The 27,177-nt window shown below is 39.3% G+C and overlaps 1 long non-coding RNA gene across 1 annotated transcript; it reads right to left on the reverse strand.

Moving 5' to 3' along the window:
- Positions 1-2,330: 2,330 nt before the first annotated feature.
- On the reverse strand, positions 2,331-25,817 carry LOC309652360. Its single transcript, XR_014258685.1, has 2 exons — positions 7,309-25,817; positions 2,331-7,133 (listed from the first exon to the last, which is right to left on the reverse strand). It is a non-coding gene; the product is annotated as an uncharacterized lncRNA (long non-coding RNA).
- Positions 25,818-27,177: the final 1,360 nt, after the last annotated feature.

A 27,177-nucleotide genomic window follows, 5' to 3' on the forward strand; every position in this document is an offset into this window, starting at 1 on the left:
TGTAGGTTCTTCCCTTTCATCACTTTAAATATATCATGCCACTCCCTTCTGGCCTGCAGAGTTTCTGCTGATAAATCAGCAGATAACCTTATGGGAGTTCCTTTGTATGTTACTTGTCATTTTTCTCTTGTTGCCTTTAATATTTTTTCTTTGTCTTTAATTTTTGTCAATTTGATTACTATGTGTCTTGGCATGTTCCTCCTTGGATTTATCCTGCCTGAGAGTCTCTGTGCTTCCTGTACGTGGGTGACTGCTTTCTTTCCCATGTTAGGAAAGTTTTCAGCTATTATCTCTACAAATATTTTTTTCAGTTCTACAAATATTTTTTTCAGTTCTTTCTCTCTCTTTTCTTCTTCTTCTGGGACCCCTATAATGCGAATGTTGGTGCATTTAATTTAGTCCCAGAAGTCTCTTATACTGTCTTCATTTCTTTTCATTCTTTTGTCTTATTCTGTTCTGTGCCAGTAATTTCCACCTTTCTGTTTTCCATGTCACTTATCCATTCTTCTGCCTGAGTTATTCTGCTATAGTTTCCTTCTAGTGTGTTTTTCATTTCAGTTATTGCATTGCTCATCTCTGTTTTTTTTTTCTTTAGTTCTTCTAGGTCTTTGTTAAACATTTCTTGCATCTTCTTAATCCTTGCCTCCATTCTTTTTCCGAGATCCTGGATCATCCTCACTATCATTTTTCTGAATTCTTTTTCTGGAGGGTTGCCTATCTCCACTTCACTTAGTTGTTTTTCTGGGGTTTTATCTTGTTCCTCCGTCTGGGACAGATTCCTCTGCCATTTCATTTTGTCTAACTTTCTGTGTTTGTGGTTTCCATTCCACAGGATGCAGGACTGTAGTTCTTCTTGCTTCTGCTGTCTTCCCTCTGGTGGATGAGGCTATCTAAGAGGCTTGTGATAGCTTCCTTATGGATGTGACTGGTGGTGAGTGGAGCTGGATCTTGTCCTTCTGGTGGGCAGAGCCATCCTCAGTAAAACTTTAATCTGCTTGTCTGCTGATGGGTGGGGCTGTGCTCCCACTCCACTGGTTGTTCAGCCTGAGGTGACCTAACACTAGAGCCCCCAGTCTGCCTGTTGGGGCCGATGACAGCCTCTGGGAGGGCTGACGCCAATGAGAAACTCCCAGAACTGCTGCTGCCAGTGTCTTTGTTCCTTCAGTGAGACACAGCCACCCCCCACCTCTGCACGAGACCCTCCAACACTGGCAGGTAGGTCTGACCCCATCCCTTATGGGGTCACTGCTTTTTTCCCCTGGGTCCTTCTGCACACAAGACTCCATGTGAGCCCTCCAAGAGTGGAGTTTCTGTTTCTCCCAGTCCTGTGGAAGTCCTGCAACCAAACCCCACTGGCCTTCAAAACCAGATTCTTTGGGGACTTCTCCCATTATTGAACCCCCAGGCTGGGAAGCCTGACGTGGAGGTGAGAACTTTCACACCTGTGGGATAACTTCTGTGGTATAATTGTTTTCCAACTTGTGGGTCGCCCAACTGGCGGGCATGGGATTTGATTCTATTGTGACTGCGCCCCTCCTACTGTCTCGTTGTGGCCACTTCCCAGTCTTTGGATGTAGGTTTTTTAGTAGGTTCCAGCATCTTTTTGTCAATGGTTGTTCAGCCGTTAGTTGTGATTTTGGTGTTTACCTAAGAAGGGAGTGAGTCCAAGTCCTACTCCACCTTTTTTTTAAAAATTAATTTTTATTGGAATATGGTTGCTTTACAATGTTGTGTTAACCTCCACTGCACAACAAAATGAATCAGCCATACACATACAGATATCCCCTCCCTTTTGGACTTCCCTTCCATTAGGTTACCACAGTGTATTAGGTAGAGATACCTGTGCTACATACAGCAAGTTCGCATCAGTTGTCTATTTTATACATAGTATCAGTAATGTATATGTGTCAATCCCACTCTCCCAATTCCTCCCTCCCCATCCCTTTCCCCCTTGGTATCCATACATTCGTTTTCTATGTCTATGTCTCTATTTCTGCTTTGCAAATAAAATCATCTATACCATTTTTTCTAGATTCCACATATATGCGTTATTATACGATATTTGCTTTTCTCTTTCTTACTTACATCACTCTGTATGACACTCTCTAGGTCCATCCACATCTCTACAAATCACCCAATTTCATTCCTTTTTATGGCTGAGTAATATTCCGTTGTATATATGTACCACATCTTCTTTATCCATTCATCTGTTGATGGACATTTAGGTTGCTTCTATATCCTGGCTGTTGTAAATAGTGCTGCTTATGAACATTGAGGTGCATATTTTTTTTGAATTATGATTTTCTCTGGGTATATGCCCAGTAGTGGGATTGTTGGTTCATATGGTAGTCCTATTTTTAGTTTTATATGAACCTTCATACTGTTTTCCATAGTGGCTGTATCAATTTACAATCCCATCAACAGTTCAAGAGGGTTCCCTTTTCTCCACACCCACTCCAGCATTTATTGTTTGTAGATATTTTGATGATGGCCATTCTGACTGGTGTGAGGTGATACCTCAATGTAGTTTTGATTTGAATTTCTCTAATGATTAGTGATGTTGAACATATTTTCATGTTTTTGCTGACCATCTGTATGTCTTCTTTGGAGAAATGTCTATTTAGGTATTCTGCCTATTTTTTTATTGGGTTGTTTGTTTTTTTTTTGATATTGAGCTGCATGAGCTGCATGTAAATTTTGGAGATTAATCCTTTGTCAGTTGCTTCATTTGCAAATATTTTCTCCTATTTGAAGCATTGTCTTCTCATCTGGGTTATGGTTTCCTTTACTATGCAAAAGCTTTTAAGTTTCATTAGGTCCCATTTGTTTATTTTTGTTTTTATTTCCATTTCTCTAGGGGGTGGGTCAAAAAGGATCTTGCTGTGATTTATGTCATAGAGTGTTCTGCCCATGTTTTCCTCTAAGAGTTTGATAGTGTCTGGCCTTACATTTAGGTCTTTAATCCATTTTGAGTTTATTTTTGTGTATGGTGTTAGGGAGTGTTCTAATTTCATTCTTTTACATGTAGGTGTCCAGTTTTCCCAGCACCACTTATTGAAGAGGGTGTCTTTTCTCCATTGTATATTCTTGCCTCCTTTTTCACAGATTAGGTGACCATAGGTGTGTGGGTGTGTCTCTGGGCTTTCTATCCTGTTCCACTGATCTATATTTCTGTTTTTGTGCCAGTACCATACTACCTTGATTACTTCAGCTTTGTTGTATAGTCTGAAGTCAGGGAGCCTGATTCCTCCAGCTCCATTTTTGTTTTTCAGGTTTGCTTTTGCTATTCAAGGTCTTTTGTGTTTCCATAAAAATTGTAAAATTTTTTGTTCTAGTTCTGTGAAAAGTTCCATTAGTAATTTGATAGGGATTTCACTGAATCTGTAGATTGCTTTGGGTAGTAGAGTCATTTTCACAATATTGATTCTTCCAATCCAAGAACAGAGTATATCTCTCCATCCGTTTATGTCATCTTTGATTTCTTTCATCACTGTTTTATAGTTTTCTGAGTACAGGTCTTTTGCCTCCTTAGGTAGGTTTATTCCTATGTATTTTATTTTTTTTCATTGCCGTGGTAAATTGGACTGTTTCCTTAAGTTCTCTTTCTGCTGTTTTGTTGTTAGTGTATAGGAATGAGAGAGATTTCTGTGTATTAATTTTATATCCTGCAACTTTACCAAATTCATTGATTAGCTCTAGGAGTTTTCTGGTGGCATCTTTAGGACTTTCTATGTATAGTATCATGTCATCTGCAAACCGTGACAGTTTTAATTCTTCTTTTCTGATTTGGATTCTTTTATTTCTTTTTCTTCTCTGATTGCCATGGCTAGGACTTCCAAAACTGTGTTGAATAATAGTGGTGATAGTGGACATCCTTGTCTTGTTCCTGATCTTAGTGGAAATGCTTTCAGTTTTTCACCATTGAGAATAATGTTTGCTGTGGGTTTGTCATATATGGCCTTTATTACGTTGAGGTAGGTTCCCTCTATGCCCACTTTCTAGAGAGTTTTTATCATATATGGGTGTTGAATTTTGTCAAATGCTTTTTCTACATCTATTGAGATGATCGTATGGTTTTTATTCTTTAATTTATTAATATGGTGTATCACACTGATTGATTTGCATATACTGAGGAATTCTTGCATCCTTTGAATAAATCCCACTTGATCATGGTGTATGATCCTTTTAATGTGTTGTTGGATTCTGTTTGCTAGTATTTTGTTGAGGATTTTTGTGTCTATGATCATCAGTGATATTGGCCTATAGTTTTCTTTTTGTGTGATATCTTTATTTGGTTTTGATATCAGGGTGATGGTAGCCTTGTAGAATGAGTTTGGGAGTCTTCCATCCTCTGCAAAGTTTTGCAGGAGTTTGAGAAGGATAGGTGTTAGCTCTTCTCTAAATGTTTGATAGAATTCACCTGTGAAGCCATCTGGTTCTGGACTTTTGTTTGCTGGAAGTTTTCAGTCACAGTTTCAATTTCATTACTTGTGATTTGTCTGTTCATATTTTCTATTTCTTCTTGGTTCAGTCTTAGAAGGTTGTACTTTTCTAAGAATTTGTCCATTTCATCCAGGTTGTCCATTTTTTTGGCATATAGTTGCTTGTAGTATTCTCTTATGACCCTTTGTATTTCTATGGTGCCAGTTATAACTTCTCCTTTTTCAATTCAAATTTTACTGATTTGAGTCCTCTCCCTCTTTTTCTGGATGAGTATGGTTAAAGGTTTATCATTTTTGTTTACCTTCTCAAAAAACCAGCTTTTAGTTTTACTGATCTTTGCTATTGTTTTCTTTGTCTCTATTTCATTTATGTCTGCTCTGATCTTTATGATTTCTTCTACTAACTAACTTTGGGTTTTGTTTGTTCTTCTTTCTCTAGCTGCTGTAGGTGTAACGTTAGGTTGTTTGTTTTAGATTATTCTTGTTTCTTGAGGTAGAGTTGTTGCTATAAACTTCCCTGTTAAAACTGCTTTTGCTGTGTCCTATAGACTTTGGGTCGTCATATTTTCACTGTCATTTGTTTCTAGGTATTTTTTGATTTCCTCTTTAATTTCTTCAGTGATCTCTTGGTTATTAAGTTGTGTTTTGTTTAGCTTCCATGTGTTTGTATTTTTTTTGATGTTTTAGGGCTTTAATGTCCTTCATACGGTCAATATAAAACACTGACAATGGATGAACAATTCAGGAAAAGACTCTTCAGCAAAGATCTTCCCAAACTCATGGCATCACTGGTCAAACACCATAAAGAGAACAGTCACGTGAACAAACAGTAAGGGAGTTTAGTGGGGAATTTTAGTTTAACAGCATAACTGAAAAACAAAGAACCAACCAAACAACCGACCAACCAACCAACCAACCAACCGTTCTTCTACCCACTGAAAGGAAAGTAAAAGTGAATCAGGGAGCTTCCAAATCTTGTGAAGCAGCTTAAAAAGGGAGAGGGGAAGGGGAATGGGAGGCACACAACTGTTGAGAACATAACACTCTAATGCACAAGGTCAAGGATCCTAACAAATTCTCCAAGTCTCAACATATACCAACAAGAACCGTATTATTAGAAATATAAATGCACAGAGATATAATTTCATAGAGATATAAACTATTTGATATTAAAAACAGACCTTGCTATATAAACATATAGTATGTCACTTTTATCGCTTTATGAGAATAACCATATAAAGAAAGAATCCAGAAGACCCCACTGCTGTCATCTTGCAAAGGATCAAAATTCAGCACCCAGAGGGCCCCACCTACCCTCCATGCTGTGTGTTTGTGTGTCTCTAAAAATAATAACCTGCAATTTGCATATAATTAAACCCACAGGCAGCTTTGAATATGAGATCTAGGCAGAAAAAGTAGCAGCAAAGACAACAGTAGCTAGAATTTGGTAGAAAAGCAAGAGAAGATTTTTTAAAAGCTTCCAGTTCAAGTCAGAATTAAGGTTAAGTTTCAACAGCTTGGGATAGCTGTGGATGTTTTGCTGTTCTCTGCAAAAAGAAGAAAATCTATCATACGCATGTTCATTCGAGAAAAATGCTGTGTTTGTTTAGTTTTTTTAGCCATGCCCAAGTGACTTTCAATTTGGTACATTGTTCAAGGGCAGAGTGTATATTGGCTAGGATGTGCTCATAGCTGGTGCAGCTCCAAAAAATTCTTCATGAAGGCTGCCAGCTTCTGTACATCTTCAACAGTGACAGCATTATACAGAGAGACCTGAATGCCTCCCACGGACCTATGCCCTTTCAGGGAGATCATATTGAGTTCAAGAGCTTTGTTGAGAAATATTTTTTCTAAAGCATCATCTCCTTTGGTGTTGCCAATGTGGAATGGAATATTCATCTTGCTTCTGTTGTGGGGCTCTGCTGGACATCTTCCCATTCTCCACGCACATGTTACTCCATACTATGGATGGATCCTAATTTCCTTCATCAGACCCCTCCTGCAGGACACCAGGGTTGTCTCTAGATTTTCTGCATTACGTAAGTATCCCTCATTGGACTTTCGGGTGCCTGATTTTGTGCACACTTCTGTGCAAGGCAGAGTACTGACCGAGGGCAGATGCCAATTCTAATAGTAGCTTTTCCTTTTCGACCACTTCCCCAAATTACAGTTCTCTTTTTCTGCCTAGCAGCTTTGGATGGTTCCTTCAGCAATGGAGAAGTTATCCACTGGTACTCTGACTTGGCACTCCTTCCATTCTGGAGACCTTTTTTGATAACTGCTTTCATCACAGAATGATCAAGTGGATTTTTCTTATATCCAGAATGAGCAGAGTTCTATTGGTTTCAAGGGCCCTTAGTAAAGCCTTTGCTCCTTCATTGGTGAGGCCACACTGCTGCAGGTCAAGTGCTCTAAGCCAAAAATCCTCACTAAGAGATTCTGGAAAAGCACTTGCACCCAGGTCACCAATGAGCGTGTTGCAGTTCAGAGTGATGCACCTGAAACCAGCCATACAGTCAAGATCAGGCCTCCTGTAACGAAGACTCTCAGCCCAGGTTTCTTCATACCTTCTGGTAGTCTGATACTTTAAGATCTTGGCCATGTGATCTGCTCCCTACCATGTCAGATTACACGCTATGAAGTTTACTGTCTTAAGAGTGATGATAGAGTTCTTTACACCTTGACAAATAACTTTGTTAACATAGTTAAGTCTCTCTCTCTCTCAGAACTAGCCCATTTAGCTCCAGGTTCCTTAGTGCACCCGACGCACTTACACAGCATTTAAGAGCTTTACACAACTAGAAGGTCACATCTGTATTTCTTATCGCAGGAACACGACTTCTGTAAACTTTATTTCTGTCACAACCTGTCTCACCAAGGCGTGGCTGGAAGAAGCTCTGGATACAGATCAGGGGCAGAGGGTGCTCAGGAGTGGCGCCCAGTCCACCCCGCGGAGGTGGTCGGCATTGAAGTCCAGCAGGCCCTCCCACAGGGAGGCACGCAAGGTGGGCAGAGGCACCAAGTCCTGCAGCGTGCAGAGGTCCTCACAGCACGGGAAGAAGTCGGCCTCGCTGTCGTAGCACAGCTTCACCGAGTGATCATGGCCTGAGCACAGCCTCGGGGATGCTGGCTGTGGACATGATGCCCACACCCGCCTGGGGGCCCCGGCTCACCTCCCGGCCCCTCGGGTGCCCACCGCCTGGTGACTGCGGCCTCGAAGTGTGTGCAGGACCCGCGATGCAGCCAGAAGACGCAGGGCCATGGGCCCCAGCTAGGCCCGCCCCTCGATGCCGTGCTCCTGCGCCGGCTCCCATGGGACATCCCTGGCCATTGGCGCCGGCCTCATCGTACTCCGCATCACAGGGATGTGGTTCAAACCGGCGGGTGGCCCCATGGGGGCGGGGCTCAAGGACCCATGTGTTTGTATTTTTTACATTTTTTTCCTGTAAGTGATTTCTAATCTCATAGCCTTGTCATTGGAAAAGATGCTTGCTATGATTTCAATTTTGTTAAATTTACTGAGGCTTGATTTGTGACCCAAGATGTGATCTATCCTGGAGAATGTTCCATGAACACTTGAGAAGAAAGTGTATTCTGCCACTTTCAGGTGGAATGTCTTAGAAATATCAATTAAGTTTATTTGGTCTATTGTTTCATTTAAAGCTTGCATTTCATTATTTATTTTCTGTTTGGAAGATCTGCCCATTGGTGTAAGTGGAGTGTTAAAGTCCCCCTCTATTATTGTGTTACTGTTGATTTCTCCTTTTATGGCTGTTAGCATTTGCCTTATGTATTGAGGTGCTCCTGTGTTGGGTGCATATATATTTACAATTGTTATATATTCTTGGATTGATCCCTTGATCATTATGTAGTGTCCTTCCTTGTCTCTTGTAATAGTCTTTATTTTAAAGTCTATCTTGTCTGATATGAGTTTTGCTACTCCAGTTTTCTTTTGATTACGATTTGCATGGAATATCTTTTTCCATCCCCTCACTTTCAGTCTGTATGTGTTCCTAGGTCTGACGTGCTTCTCTTGTAGATAGCATATTTATGGGTCTTGTTTTTGTGTCCATTCAGCTAGTCTGTGTCTTTTGGTTGGAGCATTTAATCCATTTACACTTAATGTAATTATAGATATATATGTATGTTCCTATTACCATTTTCTTAATTGTTTTGGGTTTATTCTTGTAGGTCTTTTTGTTTTCTTGTGTTTTCTGCCCAAAGAAGTTCCTTTAGCATTTGTTGTAAAGCTGGTTTGGTGGTGCTGAATTCTCTGAGCTTTTGCTTGTCTGTAAAGCTTTTGATTTCTCTGTCAATTCTGAATGAGACCCTCACTGGGTAGAGTAATCCTGGTTGTAGGTTTCTCCCTTTCATCACTTTAAGTATGTCCAGGCATTCCCTTCTGGCCTGCAAGGTTTCTGCTGAAAAATTAGTTGGTATCTTTATGGGGATTCCCTTGTAGTTTATTTGTTGCTTTTCCCTTGCTGCTTTTAATATTGTTTCTTTGTATTTAATTTTTGTTAGTGTGATATGTGGCTTGGTGTGTTTCTCCTTGAGTTTATCCTTTATGGAACTCTCTGTGCTTCCTGGACTTGACTGACTATTTCTTTTCCCATGTTAAGGAAGTTTTCAACTATAATCTCTTCAAATATTTTCTCAGGCCCTTTCCCTTTCTCTTCTTCTTCTGGGACACCTATAATTTGAATGTTGGTTTGATGTTGTCCCAGAAGTCTCTGAGTCTGTCCTCAATTCTTTTTATTCTTTTTTCTTTATTCTGTTCCTCGACAGTTAACTCCACCATTCTATCTTCCAGCTCACTTATTCGTTCTTCTGCCTCAGTTATTCTGCTCTTGATTCCTTCTTGTGTGTTTTTCATTTCAGTTTTTGTGTTGTTCATCACTGATTGTTCTTTAGTTCTTCTAGGTCCTTGTTAAACGTTTCTTGTATTTTCTCCATTCCTTTTCTTAGATCTTGGATCATCTTTATTATCATTACTGTGAATTCTTTGTCAGATAGCTTGCCTATTTCTTCTTCATTTATTTGGTCTTGTGGGATTTTACCTTGCTCCTATGTCTGCAGCATATTTCTCTGTTATTTCATTTTGTCTAACCTACTGTGTTTATGGATACCATCAGGAATGCACATGCCAATTAATATTCCCTGTACCCGGGAATTCTCTGGTATTCCAGCATCCAGGACTCTATGTTCCCACTCCAGAGGCCCAGGACTGACCCCTGATTGGGGAACCAAGATCCCACAAGCCACACAGTGTGAACTGATAAAATATAGAGAAAAGAAATTAAATAAAGACAAACAAAACAAAACAAGACAAAAACAAAAAACAAAACCAAACAAAAATAAACCAAAACAACAACAAAACCCAGACAAGCAAAGCTCAGGGCAAATAGCAAGAACAGTAGCAAACCAACAGCAGCAACAGCAACACAACACACACATCACACACACACACAGAGGAAAGAAAAGAAAACAAAAAACAAAGGAACAGACAACCAAATAAGAGAATTCTAATATGAGAACAATTGATAAGGATTATACTAACAAAAACAAAGAATGAAAAATAAAACAGAAGTTCAGGCAAGCAAACAACATCAACAACAACAAAGCAAATAAAACATAGAATATACACCTAAAAACAATTGAATAAAGAAAGAAAAAGGGAAAAAATATATAAAGTGAAGAACAAAACAAGACAAAAGCCACGGCAACAAAAAAGTAAAGGAAAAGTATAAAAATAAAACGTTATCTATATTAAGAAAATTACATAAGATAAGAGATAAAAAATAAAAGTAGAGAATAAAAAATAAAAAATGATAAAAGCAACAACACCAACAACTGAACAAAATGAAAAAAACCAACATAGAATATTAGTAATAAGAATATTTTCTTGGGGCCGCCTCCCCAGGAGGCCTTCCAATACCTCTAGGTAGGTCTCTGGATCTGTTTTGGGCACTGTCAGGCCAGCTCAGACTCTGACCTGGCCTGATTCCCATGTGTATTTGCCCACAACATCCAGTGCTGTGAAGGCTACACTGGTCTCAGATGTTGAAACACTTGTTGTCCATTCAGGTATTCCACAAACGCAGGATTTACCCAGCCGATCTTGGGGATTTAATTCACAGCTTGTGCTGCTGCATAGAAAGATTTGCGTTTCTCTTCCTCGGTTGCACTGCCCCTCAGGTTCAGTTTTGTTTTTAACCACACCTCTGCCTGTGTGCTGCCCTCAGGCATCTGATCCTTGCCCAGGTGAATGGGAGCGAAAGCAGCGGCTGCTTGGAGCACAATTGGGTACTTCCAGTAGCTGCAGCAGCAGGAGCTGGTGTATGGGAGCATTGTCGTCCCCTCCTCCCATGCACCTCTCAACAATAACACCTCGCATTCCAGGCAGACCTGGCTTCCTCTAGGAGCATTCTCAGCCGTGCGTCCCCTCATTCCCATCCCTTCTATTGTTTCTGTGCAGCCAATTGCATTTCTCTCCCCGGTCTGTTCTTCCAACCCCACTCTTTAGCCCTTTGACCCTGCCAACTTTGGTGGACTCTCGTCCCAGGCAGGGGTGCCCAGGGCTGTTTCCCAAGTAGGTTTTGGGGTGGGTGGCGCTCAGGCCTCTGGAGCCTATGCAGGTGGAGGCAACCCCAGCCCAAGGGGTGGGCATGCCCGCTCAGGTGGGAGCCACTCCTAATGCCTGCAGAGGCCAAAAAAGACGGTGGATAGGGAAGGGGGTTATGATTGTGGCTCCACCCCTTGCACCCTGCTCAACAATGACACCTTGCTATGGTGTCTCAGGCTTTTTCCATAGAATTTCCCAGTTGTGGCACCCCTTACTCCTAACCCTTCAGGCTGTCTTTTCACAGCCAAGAGCTGTCCTTTCCCTGGGTCTGCACTCAGAACCCGTCTTTCCAGCACACAGCTCCCCTTCACAACAGGCGACTCACGATTCAGGCTAGAATGCACAGAGCTCTGGTATAGATCATGTGTGCAGTTCTTACGTTGTCTTGCCTTCCACAGACCGTCTGCTGCATTCTCCTTTGATCCCCTGAAGTTCCTTTTCTGTCCCAGCTGATTTCCCCTCCGTGAGGGAGTCTTTCTTAATGTGGGGATCTCTGCTCAGCTTCAGCTTCCTGCCAGGATTGCTGGTCTCTTTTTTGATTCTTCCTTTCTTTTTTTCTTTTTTCTTCTTTCTTTCATTCTTTTAGGTGTCTGAAGTCTACTGCTACTGTTCAGCAGGAGCTCTGTGGGAATTGTTCTGTTTGTAGACGTGTTTTTGATGAACTTCTGTGGAGCAACAAATTCCATGTCCTCCTATTCCGCCATCTTGACTCCTCCCCCCACTTCACCTTCTTGAGCTAATCCCCTATTGTAATGTTTAAAGAGTCCATAAATTACTCACATTTGAGACACAAAGTGTTGACCAGACTAACATATAGAGGTACAAAGTAGAACCACATCAACATGGGTATTAAAACAATCAGAATGATGAAGAGATAAAACTTGTTTAGGAAGATGTTGGAATAATTAGGGAGTGGTAGGTGTTTTTCATTCAAAAATAGTTTATTAAGGGCCCTCTGTGCTAGAAACTGTACTAGGGGATCATGGCCAAGAGGTAGGGAAGGAAGAAGGAAAAGCAGAAATAAGATATTAAGATGAGCAAGACCTCAGGTCCTTCAAGACCATTCAGTCTAATGGGAAGAGAGGGTTACAGTAGGTAATATTAATTAAGCACTAGTGAGGTTCACATAGACTGCCTCATTCAAGGCTCACAACAACCCTAGGGGGTGGGCAATATTATTCCCCCATTTTATTGATGAGGACACAGAGGACCACATAGGATGAATGATGCTACTCAGCTAGGTGTCCTTAGGAAATCACACATGGGAGTCAGGGAAACCTTCCAAATGAGGTGTGATTTCATCTGTTGCCTAACTTTTAGAATACCAAACACTCCTGATTTTTCTTATTTTTCTTTGCTACATCCTCCTCTTCTCCCCAACCTATTAATATTGAAATGTTACAAGGCTCACTCCTTTTTTATTATTTTTTAAGGATTTTAAAAAAATTATTTAATTTAATTTATTTATTATTTTTCTTTTTTGGCTGCATTGGGTCTTAGCTGCGGCACGCAGGATCTTCGTTGAGGCATGCTGGATCTTTTGTTGTGGTGAGTGGGCTCTTCATTGTGGTGTGTGGGTTTTCTCTCTGTAGTTGTGGCACACAGGCTCCAGGGTGTGTGGGCTCTGGAGTTGTGATGCATGGGTTCCAGAGCGCATGGGCTCTGTAGTTTGCAGCATGTGGGCTCTAGTTGAGGTGCGTGAACTCAGTAGTTGTGGCATGAAGGCTTAGTTGCCCCGCAGCATGTGGGATCTTAGTTCCCTGAGCAGAGATCAAACCTGTGTCCCCTGTATTGTAAGGTGGATTCTTTACAATTGGACCACCAGTGAAGTCCCCAGGGCTCACTTCTTGAATCACTCTTTTCTTCTCTAACTAGAACAGTCATTTGTTTGGTGCTCTTATCCAGTCTCAGGCTTTAGATACCATCTATATTCCAGTGACTCCCAAATTTATAACTACAGCCCAGAACTGTCTCTTGAGCTCCAGATCCAAATATCCAACTGCCTACTTATGTTCTCTACTTGAATGTCAAATAGACATCTCAAATTTAGCATGTTCAAAATTGAACTCCTGATCATCCTCCCCACATCTGCTCTAACCACAGTTTCTATTATCCCAGTTATTCAAGCCCAAATATTGGATTCATTCTTAACACCTCTCTTTCTCTCCCACCCATGTCCAAATTCATAGTAAATCCAATTGGTTCTACCAACAAAATACATCCAGAAGCCCACCATTTTCCACCACCTGAACTGATATCACCTTGGTTTGAACCAACATCATCTCTCACTTGGATTATCGCAAAAAGCTCTTAACTGATTTTTCTGCTCCCACCCTTGCCCCTTTCCCCAAGCCTATTTTTCGCACAGCAACCAGATTGATAAAACATTAAATTATATCATATTAAAACATTAAATAACACATTATTTCTCTTCTCAAATTCCTGCAATGTTATTCAGAGTAAAACCCAAAATTATTATAATATTTGATAAGATAGTATCTAACTGGCTTCCCTTTCCTCTTAGCTGTCTAGCCTCCCTCCTTCTGTTCTGTCTCTGATTCATTCGGCTCTGGCAGTAGTGACCTTGCTGTTTCTCCCATGTGCCATGTCAACCACACTTCCATTTTAGGGCCTTTCTCTAATTCCTCCCTCTGCATGGAACACTATGTCCCCAGATATTCACTTGGCTAATTTCCTCAGCTACATCAGGTCTTTACTCAACTTGCACCTTTTCAATGAAGTCAACCATGATCACCCTATTTAATACTGCACCCTGACTACCTTTCCACTAGCACTCCTCATCTCTACTAGACTTTTTCTTTTTCCTTTCATAGCACTTATTGCCTTATAACATACAATATATATTTTACTCATTTAAATTTAATTTTTATTATGTATCTCCCCCTGCAAAATATAAGCCCCAACTTCGGACAAGGATCTTGTTCTGTCACATTCAGTGATTTATCCTAAGTGCCTAGAAAAGCACCTAGCATGTGGTAAGCATTCAGGAAATAATTGTTGCATAAGAAATTTTAGTTTGGTGTGATCCTTCCAGAAGTTTTCTTATGAACTTATATACATATATACAGATCCAGAGAAATAATAATAATAATAGCAATTGTGTATGCTTTTATAGCTCATACATGAGTTTCAAGAAAATTCAGGTGTCACTTCCTACCAGCCTGGATTAAGTACCTGTTGTTAAAATTCCCCTCAATCGTAGCACTTAGTGCACTATTTAGTAATTGTCTAATTACTTGTCTGTCTCCCTCATTAGACTGTGAGCTCCTTGAGAATAGGAACCATGGTTTATTCATCTCTGTATCCCCAGGGGATGACATATCGGGCACTTAATATATGTTGAATGGATACATGTATGAATGAATAACTCTTTGTCTGCAAGAAGGGTAATTCCGCTTTCTCAGCACTGTAGTACTCTATTATAGAGTGTGTCTTACTCTTAGCAAGCTCAATATGTAAAATATATGAAAATTTAGCTTTACTCAAAAGATGTAACAATTGCTTCAAAAGTAGTTAATTTACAAAATTATTCACAAGAGAGTTTTTTCTGAATGTCAAGTGTCTTTAGTGCAGAAGAACAGAAGTTTTGCCATAATAAGGCAAACGTATCCACTCTTCAGCTCATGATTGTTACTTGGCAGAGGCATGAATATTAGTGTGTCTGAAGGTAAGGTTATACCCCTGATGTGGTTCTCAAGATGTAAGAATTACAGGCCACCCCCACCCCAGCATTGAAGTTTCTCTTAATAACATGTTATGGAGAAGTGGAAGTTAACTAAAATTTACTGATTCCATTATGTGCTAGATACATTCCATATGTTAATCTTATTTAATCCTTAAAAAAAAAAACTCTTGGAGGAAGATGCTGCTATTTCTATCTTATAGATGACAATGTTGAGCTCAGAGTGATATTTCATCTATGATCACACATAGAGCCAGGATAAATGTAAAATGTAGGCTTAATATTAAATGTCTTTGCCCTAGTCAATTACCATATTCGAGACTGACTATTCAAACAGTCTTGTCAAGCTGGACGTATGACCTAAAGTAGCATAGTGTTAATAGTCTTGTTCTAGACCATAGATTGGTCAGTAAGACAGGGGTATAAATATAGGCAGAGGATTTTCACAGGGGGAAAGTAAGTCAGACAGAGAAAAACAAATGCCATATGATCTCACTTATTATGTGGAATCTTTTAAAAATACCTGAACTCATAGATACAAAGAACATATGGTAGTTGCCAGAGGCAGGGGTCAGGGTGGTCAAAATGGGTAAAGGTAGCCAAAAATACAAACTTTCTGTTATAAAATAAATAAGACCTGGGAATATAATGTACAGCATGGTGATAGGGACATAAATATAGGCAGAGGATTTTCACAGGAAGTTATTGGTGAGAAACAGCCAATATGCTGGCAGAGTGGGAAAGAGAAGTTGTTAGGGTAAAGTTGTAACCAAAGAAGTAGAAGAGAGAGAGAAGAAAGTTAGCAGCTGCCTCAGATACAGCTGTTATGATGATACTGAAAGAAGTTTGCTGCCAAGCGTTGTTTATGAATTGTGGCTTACAGTATCTCATTACTGTGTTCAATTTGAATGTTCTTAAACATTGAGGTAAAGGAGCTGTGGGGCACAGGCTGTGTCTCCTGTAATGCTAGATTTCTTTCTTCTTATTTTGAAAAAAAATTTTATTGTGCTAAAATATATATAAAACATAGAATTTGCCATTTTAAATGTATAACTCAGGGGCATTAATTATATTTAGAATGTTGTACAACAATTACCGCTATCTATTTCCAAAGCTTTTTCATCACCCCAAATAGAAACTCTGTATTCATTAGGCATAACTCTGTATTTTCCCTCTCCCCCCTGCCCCAGTAACCTCTAATCTACTTTATGTATTTTGTGTCTGGTTTATTTCACTTAGCATAATGTTTTCAAGTTTCATCCATATTGTAGCACATATCAGAATGTCATTTTTTTCTACAGTTGAATTATATTCCATTGCACGTATATACCACATTTCATTTATCCATTCATCTATTGATGGACACTTGGGTTGTTTCCACCTTGTAGCTATTGTGAATAGTGCTGCAATGAACACTGGCATAAAAGTATCTGTTTAAGTTTCTATTTTCAATTCTTTTTGGGATACACCTAGAAGAGGAATTGCTAGGTCTTATGGTAATTCTATGTTAACCTTTTTGAGAAACTGCTAAATTGTTTTCCACAGTGGCTGCACCATTTTACATTCCCACCAGCAAGGTATGAGGGTTCCAATTTCTCTGCAGCCTTGCCAACACTTGTTAGTTTCCTTTTTTAAAAAAATTGTAGATGTGAAGTGGTATGAATGGTATCTCACTGTGGTTTTCATTTGCATTTCCCTAATGACTAATGATGTTGGGCTTATTGGCCATTTGTATATCTTCTTTGGAGAAACATCTCTTCAAGTCGTTTGCATAAGTGACTTCAATTGATTGGGTTGTTCTTTTGTTGTTGAGTTGTAGGAGTTCTTTATTCTGGATATTAAACTTTATTGGATATGTGATTTGCAAATATTTTCTACCATTCTGTAAGTTGTCCTTTCACTTTTTTTGATAGCGTTCTTTATGCACAAAAGTTTTAAAATTTTGATGAAGTCTGATTTATCTATTTTTTCTTTTGTTGCTCATACTGTTGGTGTTATATTTAAGAATCCATTGCCAAATCCAAGGTTATTAAGTTTACCCTTACGTTTTCTTTAGTGAGTTTTCTGATATTGGCTCTTATATTTAGGTCATTGATCAATTTCTAGTTAATTTTTGTGTATGTGTGAAGTGGGGCCCAAATTCATTCCTTCATATGTGTAAATCAGTTGTCTCAGTACTATTTTTTGAAAGAACTTGTCTCCACTGAATGGACTTGTCAAAAATTAATTTGTCATAAAAGTATGGGTTTATTTCTGGACCTTCAATTTTAGTCCATTGGTCCACATTTCTATCCTTTGCCAGCACCATACTGGTTTTTTTTTCTTTAATGTTCATTCATGTTATATTTATTTATTTATGGCTGTGTCGGGTCTTCGTTCTGTGTGAGGGCTTTCTCTAGTTGCGGCAAGCGGGGGCCATTCTTCATCGTGGTGCACGGGCCTCTCACTATCGCGGCCTCTCTAGTTGCAGAGCACAGGCTCCAGATGCGCAGGCTCAGTAATTGTGGCTCATGGGCCCAACTGCTCTGCGGCATGTGGGATCTTCCCAGACCAGGGCTTGAACCCATGTCCCCTGCATTGGCAGGCAGATTCTCAACCACTGCGCCACCAGGGAAGCCCCTGCCTACTTTTTAATCAGATTTTATTTTTTGCTATTGAGTTGTATAAATTCTTTATATGTTTTGGATGTTAACCCCTTATCAGATATATGAGTTGCAAATATTTTCTACCATTCTGTAGGTTGCTTTTTCATTTTGTTGATGGTTTCCTTTGCTGTGCAGAAAGTTTTTAGTGTGATGACGTTCCACTTGTCTAGTTTTGCTTTTGTTACCTTTTTGTTTGGTGTCAGATCCAGAAAATCATCACCAAGACTGATGTCAAGGAGTTTATCACCTATCTTTTCTTCTAGGAGTTTTATGGTTTCAGGTCTTGCATTCAAGTGTTTAACCCATTTTGAGTTAAATTTTTTGTAAAGTGTAAAATAGTGGTCCAGTTTCATTCTTTTGCATGTGACTGTCCTGTTTTCCCAACACCATTTATTGAAGAGACTATCCTTTCCCCATTGTATATTCTTGACTCCTTTGCTGTAAATTGTAATATATATGTAGGTTTATTTTCTGGGCTCTTTAGCCTGTTTCATTGATTTATGTGTCTGTTTTTAATGTCAGTACCATACTGTTTTGACTACTATAGCTTTGTAATATAGTTGAAATCAAGAAGCATGAAGCCTCCAGCTTTGACCTTTCTCAAGATTATTTTGGCTATTTGGGGTCATTTGTGGTTCCATAAAAATATTAGGATTTTTTTTGTTCTAGTTCCGTGAAAAATGTCAGAATTTTGATGGGGAATGCATTGAATCTGTAGATTGCTTTAGGTAATGTGGACATTTTCACAATGCTATTTCTTCCAATCCATGAGCATGGAATATCTTTCCATGTATTTGTGTCTTCTTCAATTCTTTTAACAATGTCTTATATTTTTCAGTATAGAGATCTTTCACCTCCTTGGTTAAATTTATTCCTAGGTATTTTATTATTTTTGTTGCAATTGTAAATAGGATTGTTTTCTTAATCTCTCTTTCTAATAGTTCATTAGTGTATAGAAACACAACAGATTTTTTTTTTATCCTTATAAAAGACTTCTACAGACAAGTTTATTGACCTAGATGGAACATTTTAGAAAAACATTTTCTAAATGTTTACTGTAATGTATATTTAAATTTCCAAATGATAGTTAACCCAGGATTTTACAACTAAGCCTAGAATTTTACAACAGATTTTTTTTAAAGATTTTTTTTTGATGTGGACCATTTTTAAAGACTTTATTGAATTTGTTACAACATTGCTTCTGTTTTATGCTTTGGTTTTTTGGCCACAAGGCATGTGGGATCTTAGCTCCCCAACCAGGGATTGAACCTGCACCCCCTGCATTGGAAGGCGAAGTCTTAACTACTGGACCACCAAGAAAGTCCCCACAACAGGTTTTTGTATATTGAGTTTGTACCCTGCACCATTACTGTATTTGTTATTTCTGAAATTTTGGGGGAATCTTTAGGGTTTTCTATATATAGTATCATATCATCTGCAAATAGTGACAATTTGACTTCTTCTTTTCCAATTTGGATGACTTTTATTTATTTTTTCTTGCCTGATTGGAGTGGCTAGTACTTCCAATACTATGTTGAATAAGAATGGTGAGAGTGGGCATCCTTGTCTTGTTTCTGATCTTAGAGGGATAGCTTTCAGCTTTTTACCATTGAGTATGATGTTAGCTGTGGGTTTGTCATATATGGCCTTTGTTATGTTGAGGTACATTCCTTCTATATCTATTTTATTGATAGTTTTTTTAAATCATAAATGGGTTTTGAATCATTTCAAATGGTTTTTCTGCATCCATTGAGATGATTATATGAGTTTTATTCTTCATTTTATTAGTGTGGTGTATCACATTGATTGATTTGCAGATGTCGAACCACCCTCGCATCCTTGGAATAAATCCCACTTGATCGTGGTGTATGATCCTTTTAATGTATTGTTGTATTCAGTTTGCTAATATTTTGTTGAGGATTTTTGCATTTACGTTCACCAGATATATTGGCCTGTAATTTTCTTTTTTGTGTTGTCCTTGTCTGGTTCTGGTATCACAGTAATGTTGGTCTTATAAGATGAGTTTGGCAACATTCCCTCCTTTTCAATTTTTTGGAAGAGTTTGAGAAGGATAGGTTTTAAATCTTCTCTGAATGTTTTGTAGAATTCACCTGTAAAGTTGTCTAATTCTGGAATTTAGTTTTTTGGGAAGTTACTGATTACTGTTTCAGTCTCCTTAGTAGTGATTGGTCTATTCAAGTTTTCTATTTCTTCATGATTCAGTCTTGGAAGATTATATGATTCTAAGAATTTATCCATTTCTTCTAGCTTGTCCAATTTGTCAGCAAATAACTTTTCTTAATATCCTTTTATTTCTGTGTTATCTGCTATAATTTATCCTCATTTGGTTCTGATTTTATTTATCTGAGGCTTCTCTCCTTTTTTCTTAGTGAGTCCAGCTACAGTTTGTCAATTTTGTTTATCTTTCAAAAAACCAGCTATTAGTTTCACTGACTTTTCTATTGTCATTTTAGTCACTGTTTCATTTATTTCCACTGCAGTGGGGGGGAGGAGGGTGTGGGGAAGAAGCCAGGGTCTTGATCACCTCCACTGCATCCAGGTTTGTTGGATTCATGGGTGCTGCCACTGCAGGGGTCGGGGGTGGGGTGGGTGCAAGAGTCATAGGCTCTGTTTTGGCTGGAGGGATTGGGGTCATGGGTCCTGCCACAGCTGCAGCTCAGTTCCTTTAGCTGCTGGTGCTGCTGCAGCTGACAGGTTGGAGTCATGTGTGCCACCTCCCCTGCTACTACTGAGTTCTCTGTGGCTTCAAGCTCAGCCAAGGCAGCTGGGGGACTGGAATAACAGACACTGCCCCTAACGTCTCCCTGGTTCTGCATCCTCTATGTGTTCCAGTCCACCCAACTTCAGACATACAGATATGTCAACTTCTCCAGTCTCCTGGTGTGTGGGTAGAGAAACTTTTGTTGAATTCTGGATGTTTTACTAATTGTAGATTGAAGGGGAGAGACGAAAAAAGCATGTCATGCTGCCATGATGCTGATGTCACTCCAGACCAAAGGTTTAAGATAAGCAAATAGGCCACTTTCACAGAAGGTGTGGGTGCTTTTCAGTTGCTGCCTCTGCTGTGGGCACTACGGTGGTTGGGTCTGCATGAACCCTTTAAGAATTGTTTCTCAGATCACTATAGCCTTGTGTGTCTTGTGGAGGTGAGCCCTGCTGTCTTTCAAAGTGAGATGTTTTGGGGCCTTGTTTCTTAGGTGCAGGTCTTAAACATTAGGATGCCAGATGTGGGTTTCAAACCCTTCTCTCCTCAAGGAGAAGTTTGGGGTTGTGAATTCCCTCTTGATTGTGGGTTGCCTTGATGGGAGTAAGGTTGATGGTGAGACTGTGTCTCAGCCTCTCCTACCCATTTTAATGTGGATTTTTTTCTTATTCACCTGTTGTGTAGGAGTTGTCCAGCTAGTTTTGAGGTTTTTTTTCAGAGGCAATTGTTCTGTATGTAGTTGTAGATTCGGTGTATCCATAGGAGGAGGTGAGTTTAGGATCCTCCTATGTTGCCATCTTGAACTAGAACCCTGAAATACTTTTTGAAGCTTTTCTTCCTGCTTTGTCACATGATAGTGTTTATGATAACTTTTGTGTTCTTAAATAACATCCTGATAAGAATTTTCTAGCTGAATACGTTAAGGGGAAACTTTCTGGAAGTCAAAGATACTAGAATGAAAAAAAAAAGATACTAGAATGGATGTAAAGTTTATGGTAATTTGAAAAAGAACAAAGCTGGAGGCATAACCCTCCCAGACTTCAGACAAAACTACAAAGCTAGAGTAATCAAAACAGCATGGTACTGGCACAAAAACAGACATATGGATCAATGGAGCAGAATAGAGAACACAGAAATAAACCCATACACCTATGGTAAATTGATCTATGACAAAGGAGACAAGAATATACAATGGAGAAAGACAGTCTCTTCAAGTGGTGTTGGCAAAGATGGACAGCCACATGTAAATCAATGAAGTTAGAACACTCCTTCCCACCATACACAAAAATAAACACAAAATGGCTTAAAGACTTAAATATAAGGCATTACACCATAAAACTCCTAAAAGAGAACATAGGCAAAACATTCTCTGACATAAACAGTAGCAATGTTTTCTTAAGTCAGTCTCCCAAGGCAAAAAATAAATAAATAAATAAAAGCAAAAATAAACAAATGGGACCTAATCAAACTTAAAAGCTTTTTCACAACAAAGGAAACCATAACAAAATGAAAAGACAGCCTACAGAATGGAAGAAAATATTTGCAAATGATGCAACTGATAAGGGCTTAATTTCCAAAATACACAAACAGCTCATATAGCTCAATATAAAAAAACAAACAACCCAATCAAAAAATGGGCATAAGACCTAAATAGACATGTCTCCAAAGAAGACATACAGATGGCCAACAGGCACATGAAAATATGTTCAACATCCCTAATTATTAGAGAAATGCAAATCAAAACTACTATGAGGTATCACCTCACACCAGTCAGAATGGCCACCATCAAAATGTGTACAAATAATAAATGCTGGAGAGGGCATGGAGAAAAGGGAACCCTTGTACATTGTTGGTGGGAATGCAAATTGGTGCAACCACTATGGAAAACAGTATGGAGGTTCCTTAAAAAACTAAAAATAGAGCTACCATATGATACAGCAATCCCACTCCTGAGCACATTTCTGGAGAAAACTATAATTTGAAAAGATACATGCACCCCAATGGTCATTGCAGCACTATTTACAATAGCCAGGACATGGAAGTAACCTAAGTGTCCATAAACAGATGAATGGATAAAGAAGATGTGGTATACATATAAAATGGAATATTGCTCAGCCATAAAAATGAATGAAATAATGCCATTTGTAGCACCATGGATGGACCTAGAGATTATCATACTAAGTAAAGTAAGTCAAACAGAGAAAGACAAATATCATACAATATCAATTATATATGGAATCTTAAAAATGATACAAATGAACATATTTACAGTACAGAAAGGCTCACAGACATAGAAAACAGACCTATGGTTACCAGTGCGGAAAGAGGGGAGAGGGATAAATTAGGAATTTGGGATTAAGAGATACTACTGCTATATATAAAATAGATAAACAACAAGGTTTTACTGTATAGCACAGGGAACTATATTAAATATCTTATAATAACCTATAATGGAAAAGAATCTGAAAAACAATACATATATATGTATATATAACTGAATCACTTTGCTGTCTACCAGAAACTAACACAACATTGTAAATCAACTATACTTTGATAAAAAGATTATGGTACTTCAAATATCAGCAGTAAACACACAAAAATGCAAATCTGCATGGCCGAATTCTGAGCAATGATGCAGAGATTATTTTTGCTGATAGTGCTTGAATACTAGAAAAGTCATTGATGGTCAATAAGACCACAGTATTCCAAATGAATTATTCTGAGATATTCCAACAGATGTCAAGAATTTCCTCATGATTTTCTGAATTATTTATTTGTAATTATACCAAACTTCTTAATTCTCATATTAAGCCTCATTTTCTTCTGAAAATATGTTCAATCCAGTCAAAATTTCTTGCATGTTTCTTCATTTTTTAATGAGGTATAGTTGATGTACAATATTATACAAGTTTCAGGTGTACCACATAGTGGTACAATATTTTAATAGATTATAATCCATTTAAAGTTATTATAAAATATCACCTATATTTCCCATGTTGTACAATATATCCTTGTAGGTTATTTATTTTATACATCATAGTTTGTACCTCTTATTCCCCTACCCCTATCTTGACCTTCTCCCTTCCTTCCCCCACTGGTAACTACTAGTTTGTTCTCTATATCTCTTTGTCTCTTGGAGCTTCTTGTTTTCCCACGTTTTTGAAGCAGTACCCAGTTGTTCTTAATAAATATGAAAGCCTAGTGTCAATGCATCACCCTACCAGTACTGGTGCTACCAAGGCCTTTTCTCCCCAGAAGTCTCTTGTGCAAGAAACAAAGACCTCCAAGGGACATAAAAAACTTTGTCTGGGCCAGCAGGCCTGGCCTTAGGCCTTTGAAGAAGGAGACTGGTGGCAATTTTCTTTTATTTCCAAGAGCCTCATTGAGTGAAAAAGTTCTTCTCCATCTCTGTTTCCAAGTGCTTCAGTGGACTATAACCTCTAAGAGACTCCTTTCCTCAGCAGTATATATTCCAGAAAATGTGCTTTCATTCTGCTTCCCCTTCTTACATCCAGCCAACCACACCCTCTCAGAAGTCCGTCACCTGATTTGATTTGTTTTCTCATAAGTATTCTATACCCTCTCCCCAACCAAGTAAATAAATCTTTTTAATCCCTGTGAGGTTACATCCTCCCTGCTCTCTAATGGGAATGACAGATTGGCTCTTGCAAACATTTAAAATACAGGGTTCTGGTCAATTATCTGTTTTTCATTCCCAGGGAAACCCCAAATAGGAATGCTCTATGTATATGGTACCTTGCTAAGTCATACCAAGAACAGTTTATCAGTCACATCTGGAACAATGGGAACACAAGATAGAGTTTGTGCTCTTACTTTTTCTTTTTGTAACATCTTTATTGGAGTAAAATTGCTTTAGAAAGGTGTGTTAGTTTCTGCTTTACAACAAAGTGAGGGATTGGAAACAAGAAGGTGGAGGAGAAGGACGTGCTCTCACTCCCTCTTGAAAGAACACCAGAATCACAGCTAGCTGCTGGACAATCATTGACAGGAAGACACAGGAACTCACCAAAAAAGACACCTCACATCCAAAGACAAAGGAGAAGCCACAATGAGATGGTAGGAGGGGCACGATCACAGTAAAATCAAATCCCATGATTGCTGGGTGGGTGACTCACAGACTGGAGAACACTTATACCACAGAAATCCACCCACTGGAGTGAAGGTTCTGAGCCCCACGTCAGGCTTCCCAACCTGGGGTCTGGCAACAGGAGGAGGAATTCCTAGAGAATCAGACTTTGAAGCCTACTGGGATTTGATGACAGAACTTCGACAGAACTGGGGGAAACAGAGACTCCACTCTTGGAGGGCACACACAAAGTAGTGTGTGCATCAGGACCCAGGGGAAAGAGCAGTGACCCCAGGGGAGACAGAACCAGACCTACCTGCTAGTATTGGAGTGTCTCCTACAGAGGCGGGGGGAGGCTGTGGCTCACCGTGGGAACAAGGACATTGGCAGCAGAAGTTCTGGGAAGTACTCCTTGGCGTGAGCCCTCCCAGAATATTCCATTAACCCCACCAAAGAGCCCAGGTAGGCTCCAGTGTTGGGTTGCCTCAGGCCAAACAACCAACAGGGAGGGAACCCAGCCCCATCCATCAGCAGTCAAGAGGATTAAAGTTTTACTGAGCTCTGCCCACCAGAACAACAGTCAGCTCTACCCACCACCAGTCCCTCCCATCAGGAAGCTTGCACAAGGCTCTTAGATAGCCTCATCCACCAGAGGGCAGACAGCAGAAGCAAGAAGAACTACAATCCTGCAGCCTGTGGAACAAAAACCACATTCACAGAAAGACAGACAAGATGAAAGGGCAGAAGGCTATGTACCAGATGAAGAAACAAGATGAAACCCCAGAAAAGGAACTAAATGAAGTGGAGATAGGCAACCTTCCAGAAAAAGAATTCAGAATAATGATAGTGAAGATGATCCAGGACCTCGGAAAAAGAATGGAGGCAAAGATCGAGAAGATGTAAGAAATGTTTAACAAAGACCTAGAAAAATTAAATAACACACAGAGATGAACAATACAATAACTGAAATGAAAACTACACTAGAAGGAACCAATAGCAGAATAACTGAGGCAGAAGAACGAATAAGTGACCTAGGAAGACAGAATGGTGGAATTCACTGCTGCGGAACAGACTAAAGAAAAAAAAATGAAAAGAAATGAAGACAGCCTAAGAGACCGCTGGGACAACATTAAACACAACAACTTTCGCATTATAGGGGTCCCAGAAGGAGAAGAGAGAGAGAAAGGACCAGAGAAAATATTTGAAGAGATTACAATCAAAAACTTCCCTAACATGGGAAAAAAGTAGCCACCCAAGTCCAGGAAGTGCAGAGAGTCCCATACAGGATAAATCCAAGGAGAAACATGCCAAGACACATAGTAATCACATCGGCAAAAATAAAAGACAAAGAAAAATTATTGAAAGCAGCAAGGGAAAAACGACAAATAACATACAAGGGAACTCCCATAAGGTTAACAGCTGATTTCTCAGCAGAAACTCCACAGGCCAGAAGGGAGTGGCATGATATACTTAAAGTGATGAAAGGGAAGAACCTACAACCAAGATTACTCTACCTGGCAAGGATTTCATTCAGATTCGAAGGAGAAATCAAAAGCTTTACAGACAAGCAAAAGCTAAGAGAATTCAGCACCACCAGCAAACCAGCTCTACAACAAAGGAACTTCTGTAAGTGGGAAACACAAGGGAAGAAAAGGACCTACAAAAACAAACCAAAAACAATTAAGAAAATGGTCATAGGAATATACATATTGATAATAACCTTAAACATGAATAGATTAAATGCTCCAACCAAAAGACACAGGCTTGCTGAATGGATACGAAAACAATTCCCATATATATGCTGTCTACAAGAGACCCACTTCAGACCTAGGGACAAATACAGACTGAAAGTGAGGGATGGAAAAATATATTCCATGCAAATGGAAATCAAAAGAAAGTTTGGGCTTCCCTGGTGGTGCAGCGGTTGGGAATCTGCCTGCCAATGCAGGGGACATGGGTTCGTGCCCCGGTCCGGGAGGATCCCACATGCCGCAGAGCGGCTAGGCCCATGAACCACAACTACTGTGCCTGCGTGTCTGGAGCCTGTGCTCCGCAACAAGAGAGGCCGTGATAATGAAAGGCCCAGGCACCAAGATGAAGAGTGGCCCCCGCTTGCCACGACTAGAGAAAGCCCTTGCACAGAAATGAAGACCCAACACAGCCAAAAATAAATAAATAAATAAATTAATTTAAAAAAAAGAAAGTTGGAGTAGAAATACTCATATGAGATAAAATAGACTTTAAAATAAAGAATGTTACAAGAGACAAGGAAGGACACTACATAATGATCAAGGGATCAATCCAAGAAGAAGATATAACAATTATAAACATATATGCTCCCAACATAGGAGCACGTCAATACATAAGGCAAGTGCTAACAGCTATAAAAGAGGAAATCCACAGGAACACAGTAATAGTAGGGGACTTTAACACCTCACTTACACCAATGGACAGATCATCCAAAATGAAAATAAACAAGGAAACAGAAGGTGTAAATGACACAATAGACAAGATAGATTTAATTGATATTTATAGGACATTCCATCCAAAAACAACAGACTGCACTTTCTTCTCAAGTATGCATGGAACATTCTCCAGGATAGATCACATTTTGGGTCACAAATCAAGCCTCAGTAAATTTAAGGAAATTGAAATCATATCAAGCAACTTTTCTGACCACAACGCTATGAGATTAGAAATGGGGAGCTTAGAGAAAATCAAGGGCTATGAGATTGTCCATGACAACACTAGCTAATGAAATTAGAGTAGTTTCTGGGCTTCTGGAGCAGAAGTTGTGTCATTTATAACTACTGCTAGAGTCAGAGAAAAGTTTTGGAGTGCTTTTTCGAGTAGTATTATTTATGCTGTGGGAATTGTAAATTGCAGAGAATGCAAAAAGAAGAAATCAGTTACTGGGAGTTCTCCCAAGTACCTTGTGCATACCTAATTT

The sequence above is a fragment of the Balaenoptera physalus genome (assembly GCF_965194825.1).
Source record: "Balaenoptera physalus genome assembly, chromosome: X".
Lineage (NCBI taxonomy): Eukaryota > Metazoa > Chordata > Mammalia > Artiodactyla > Balaenopteridae > Balaenoptera > Balaenoptera physalus.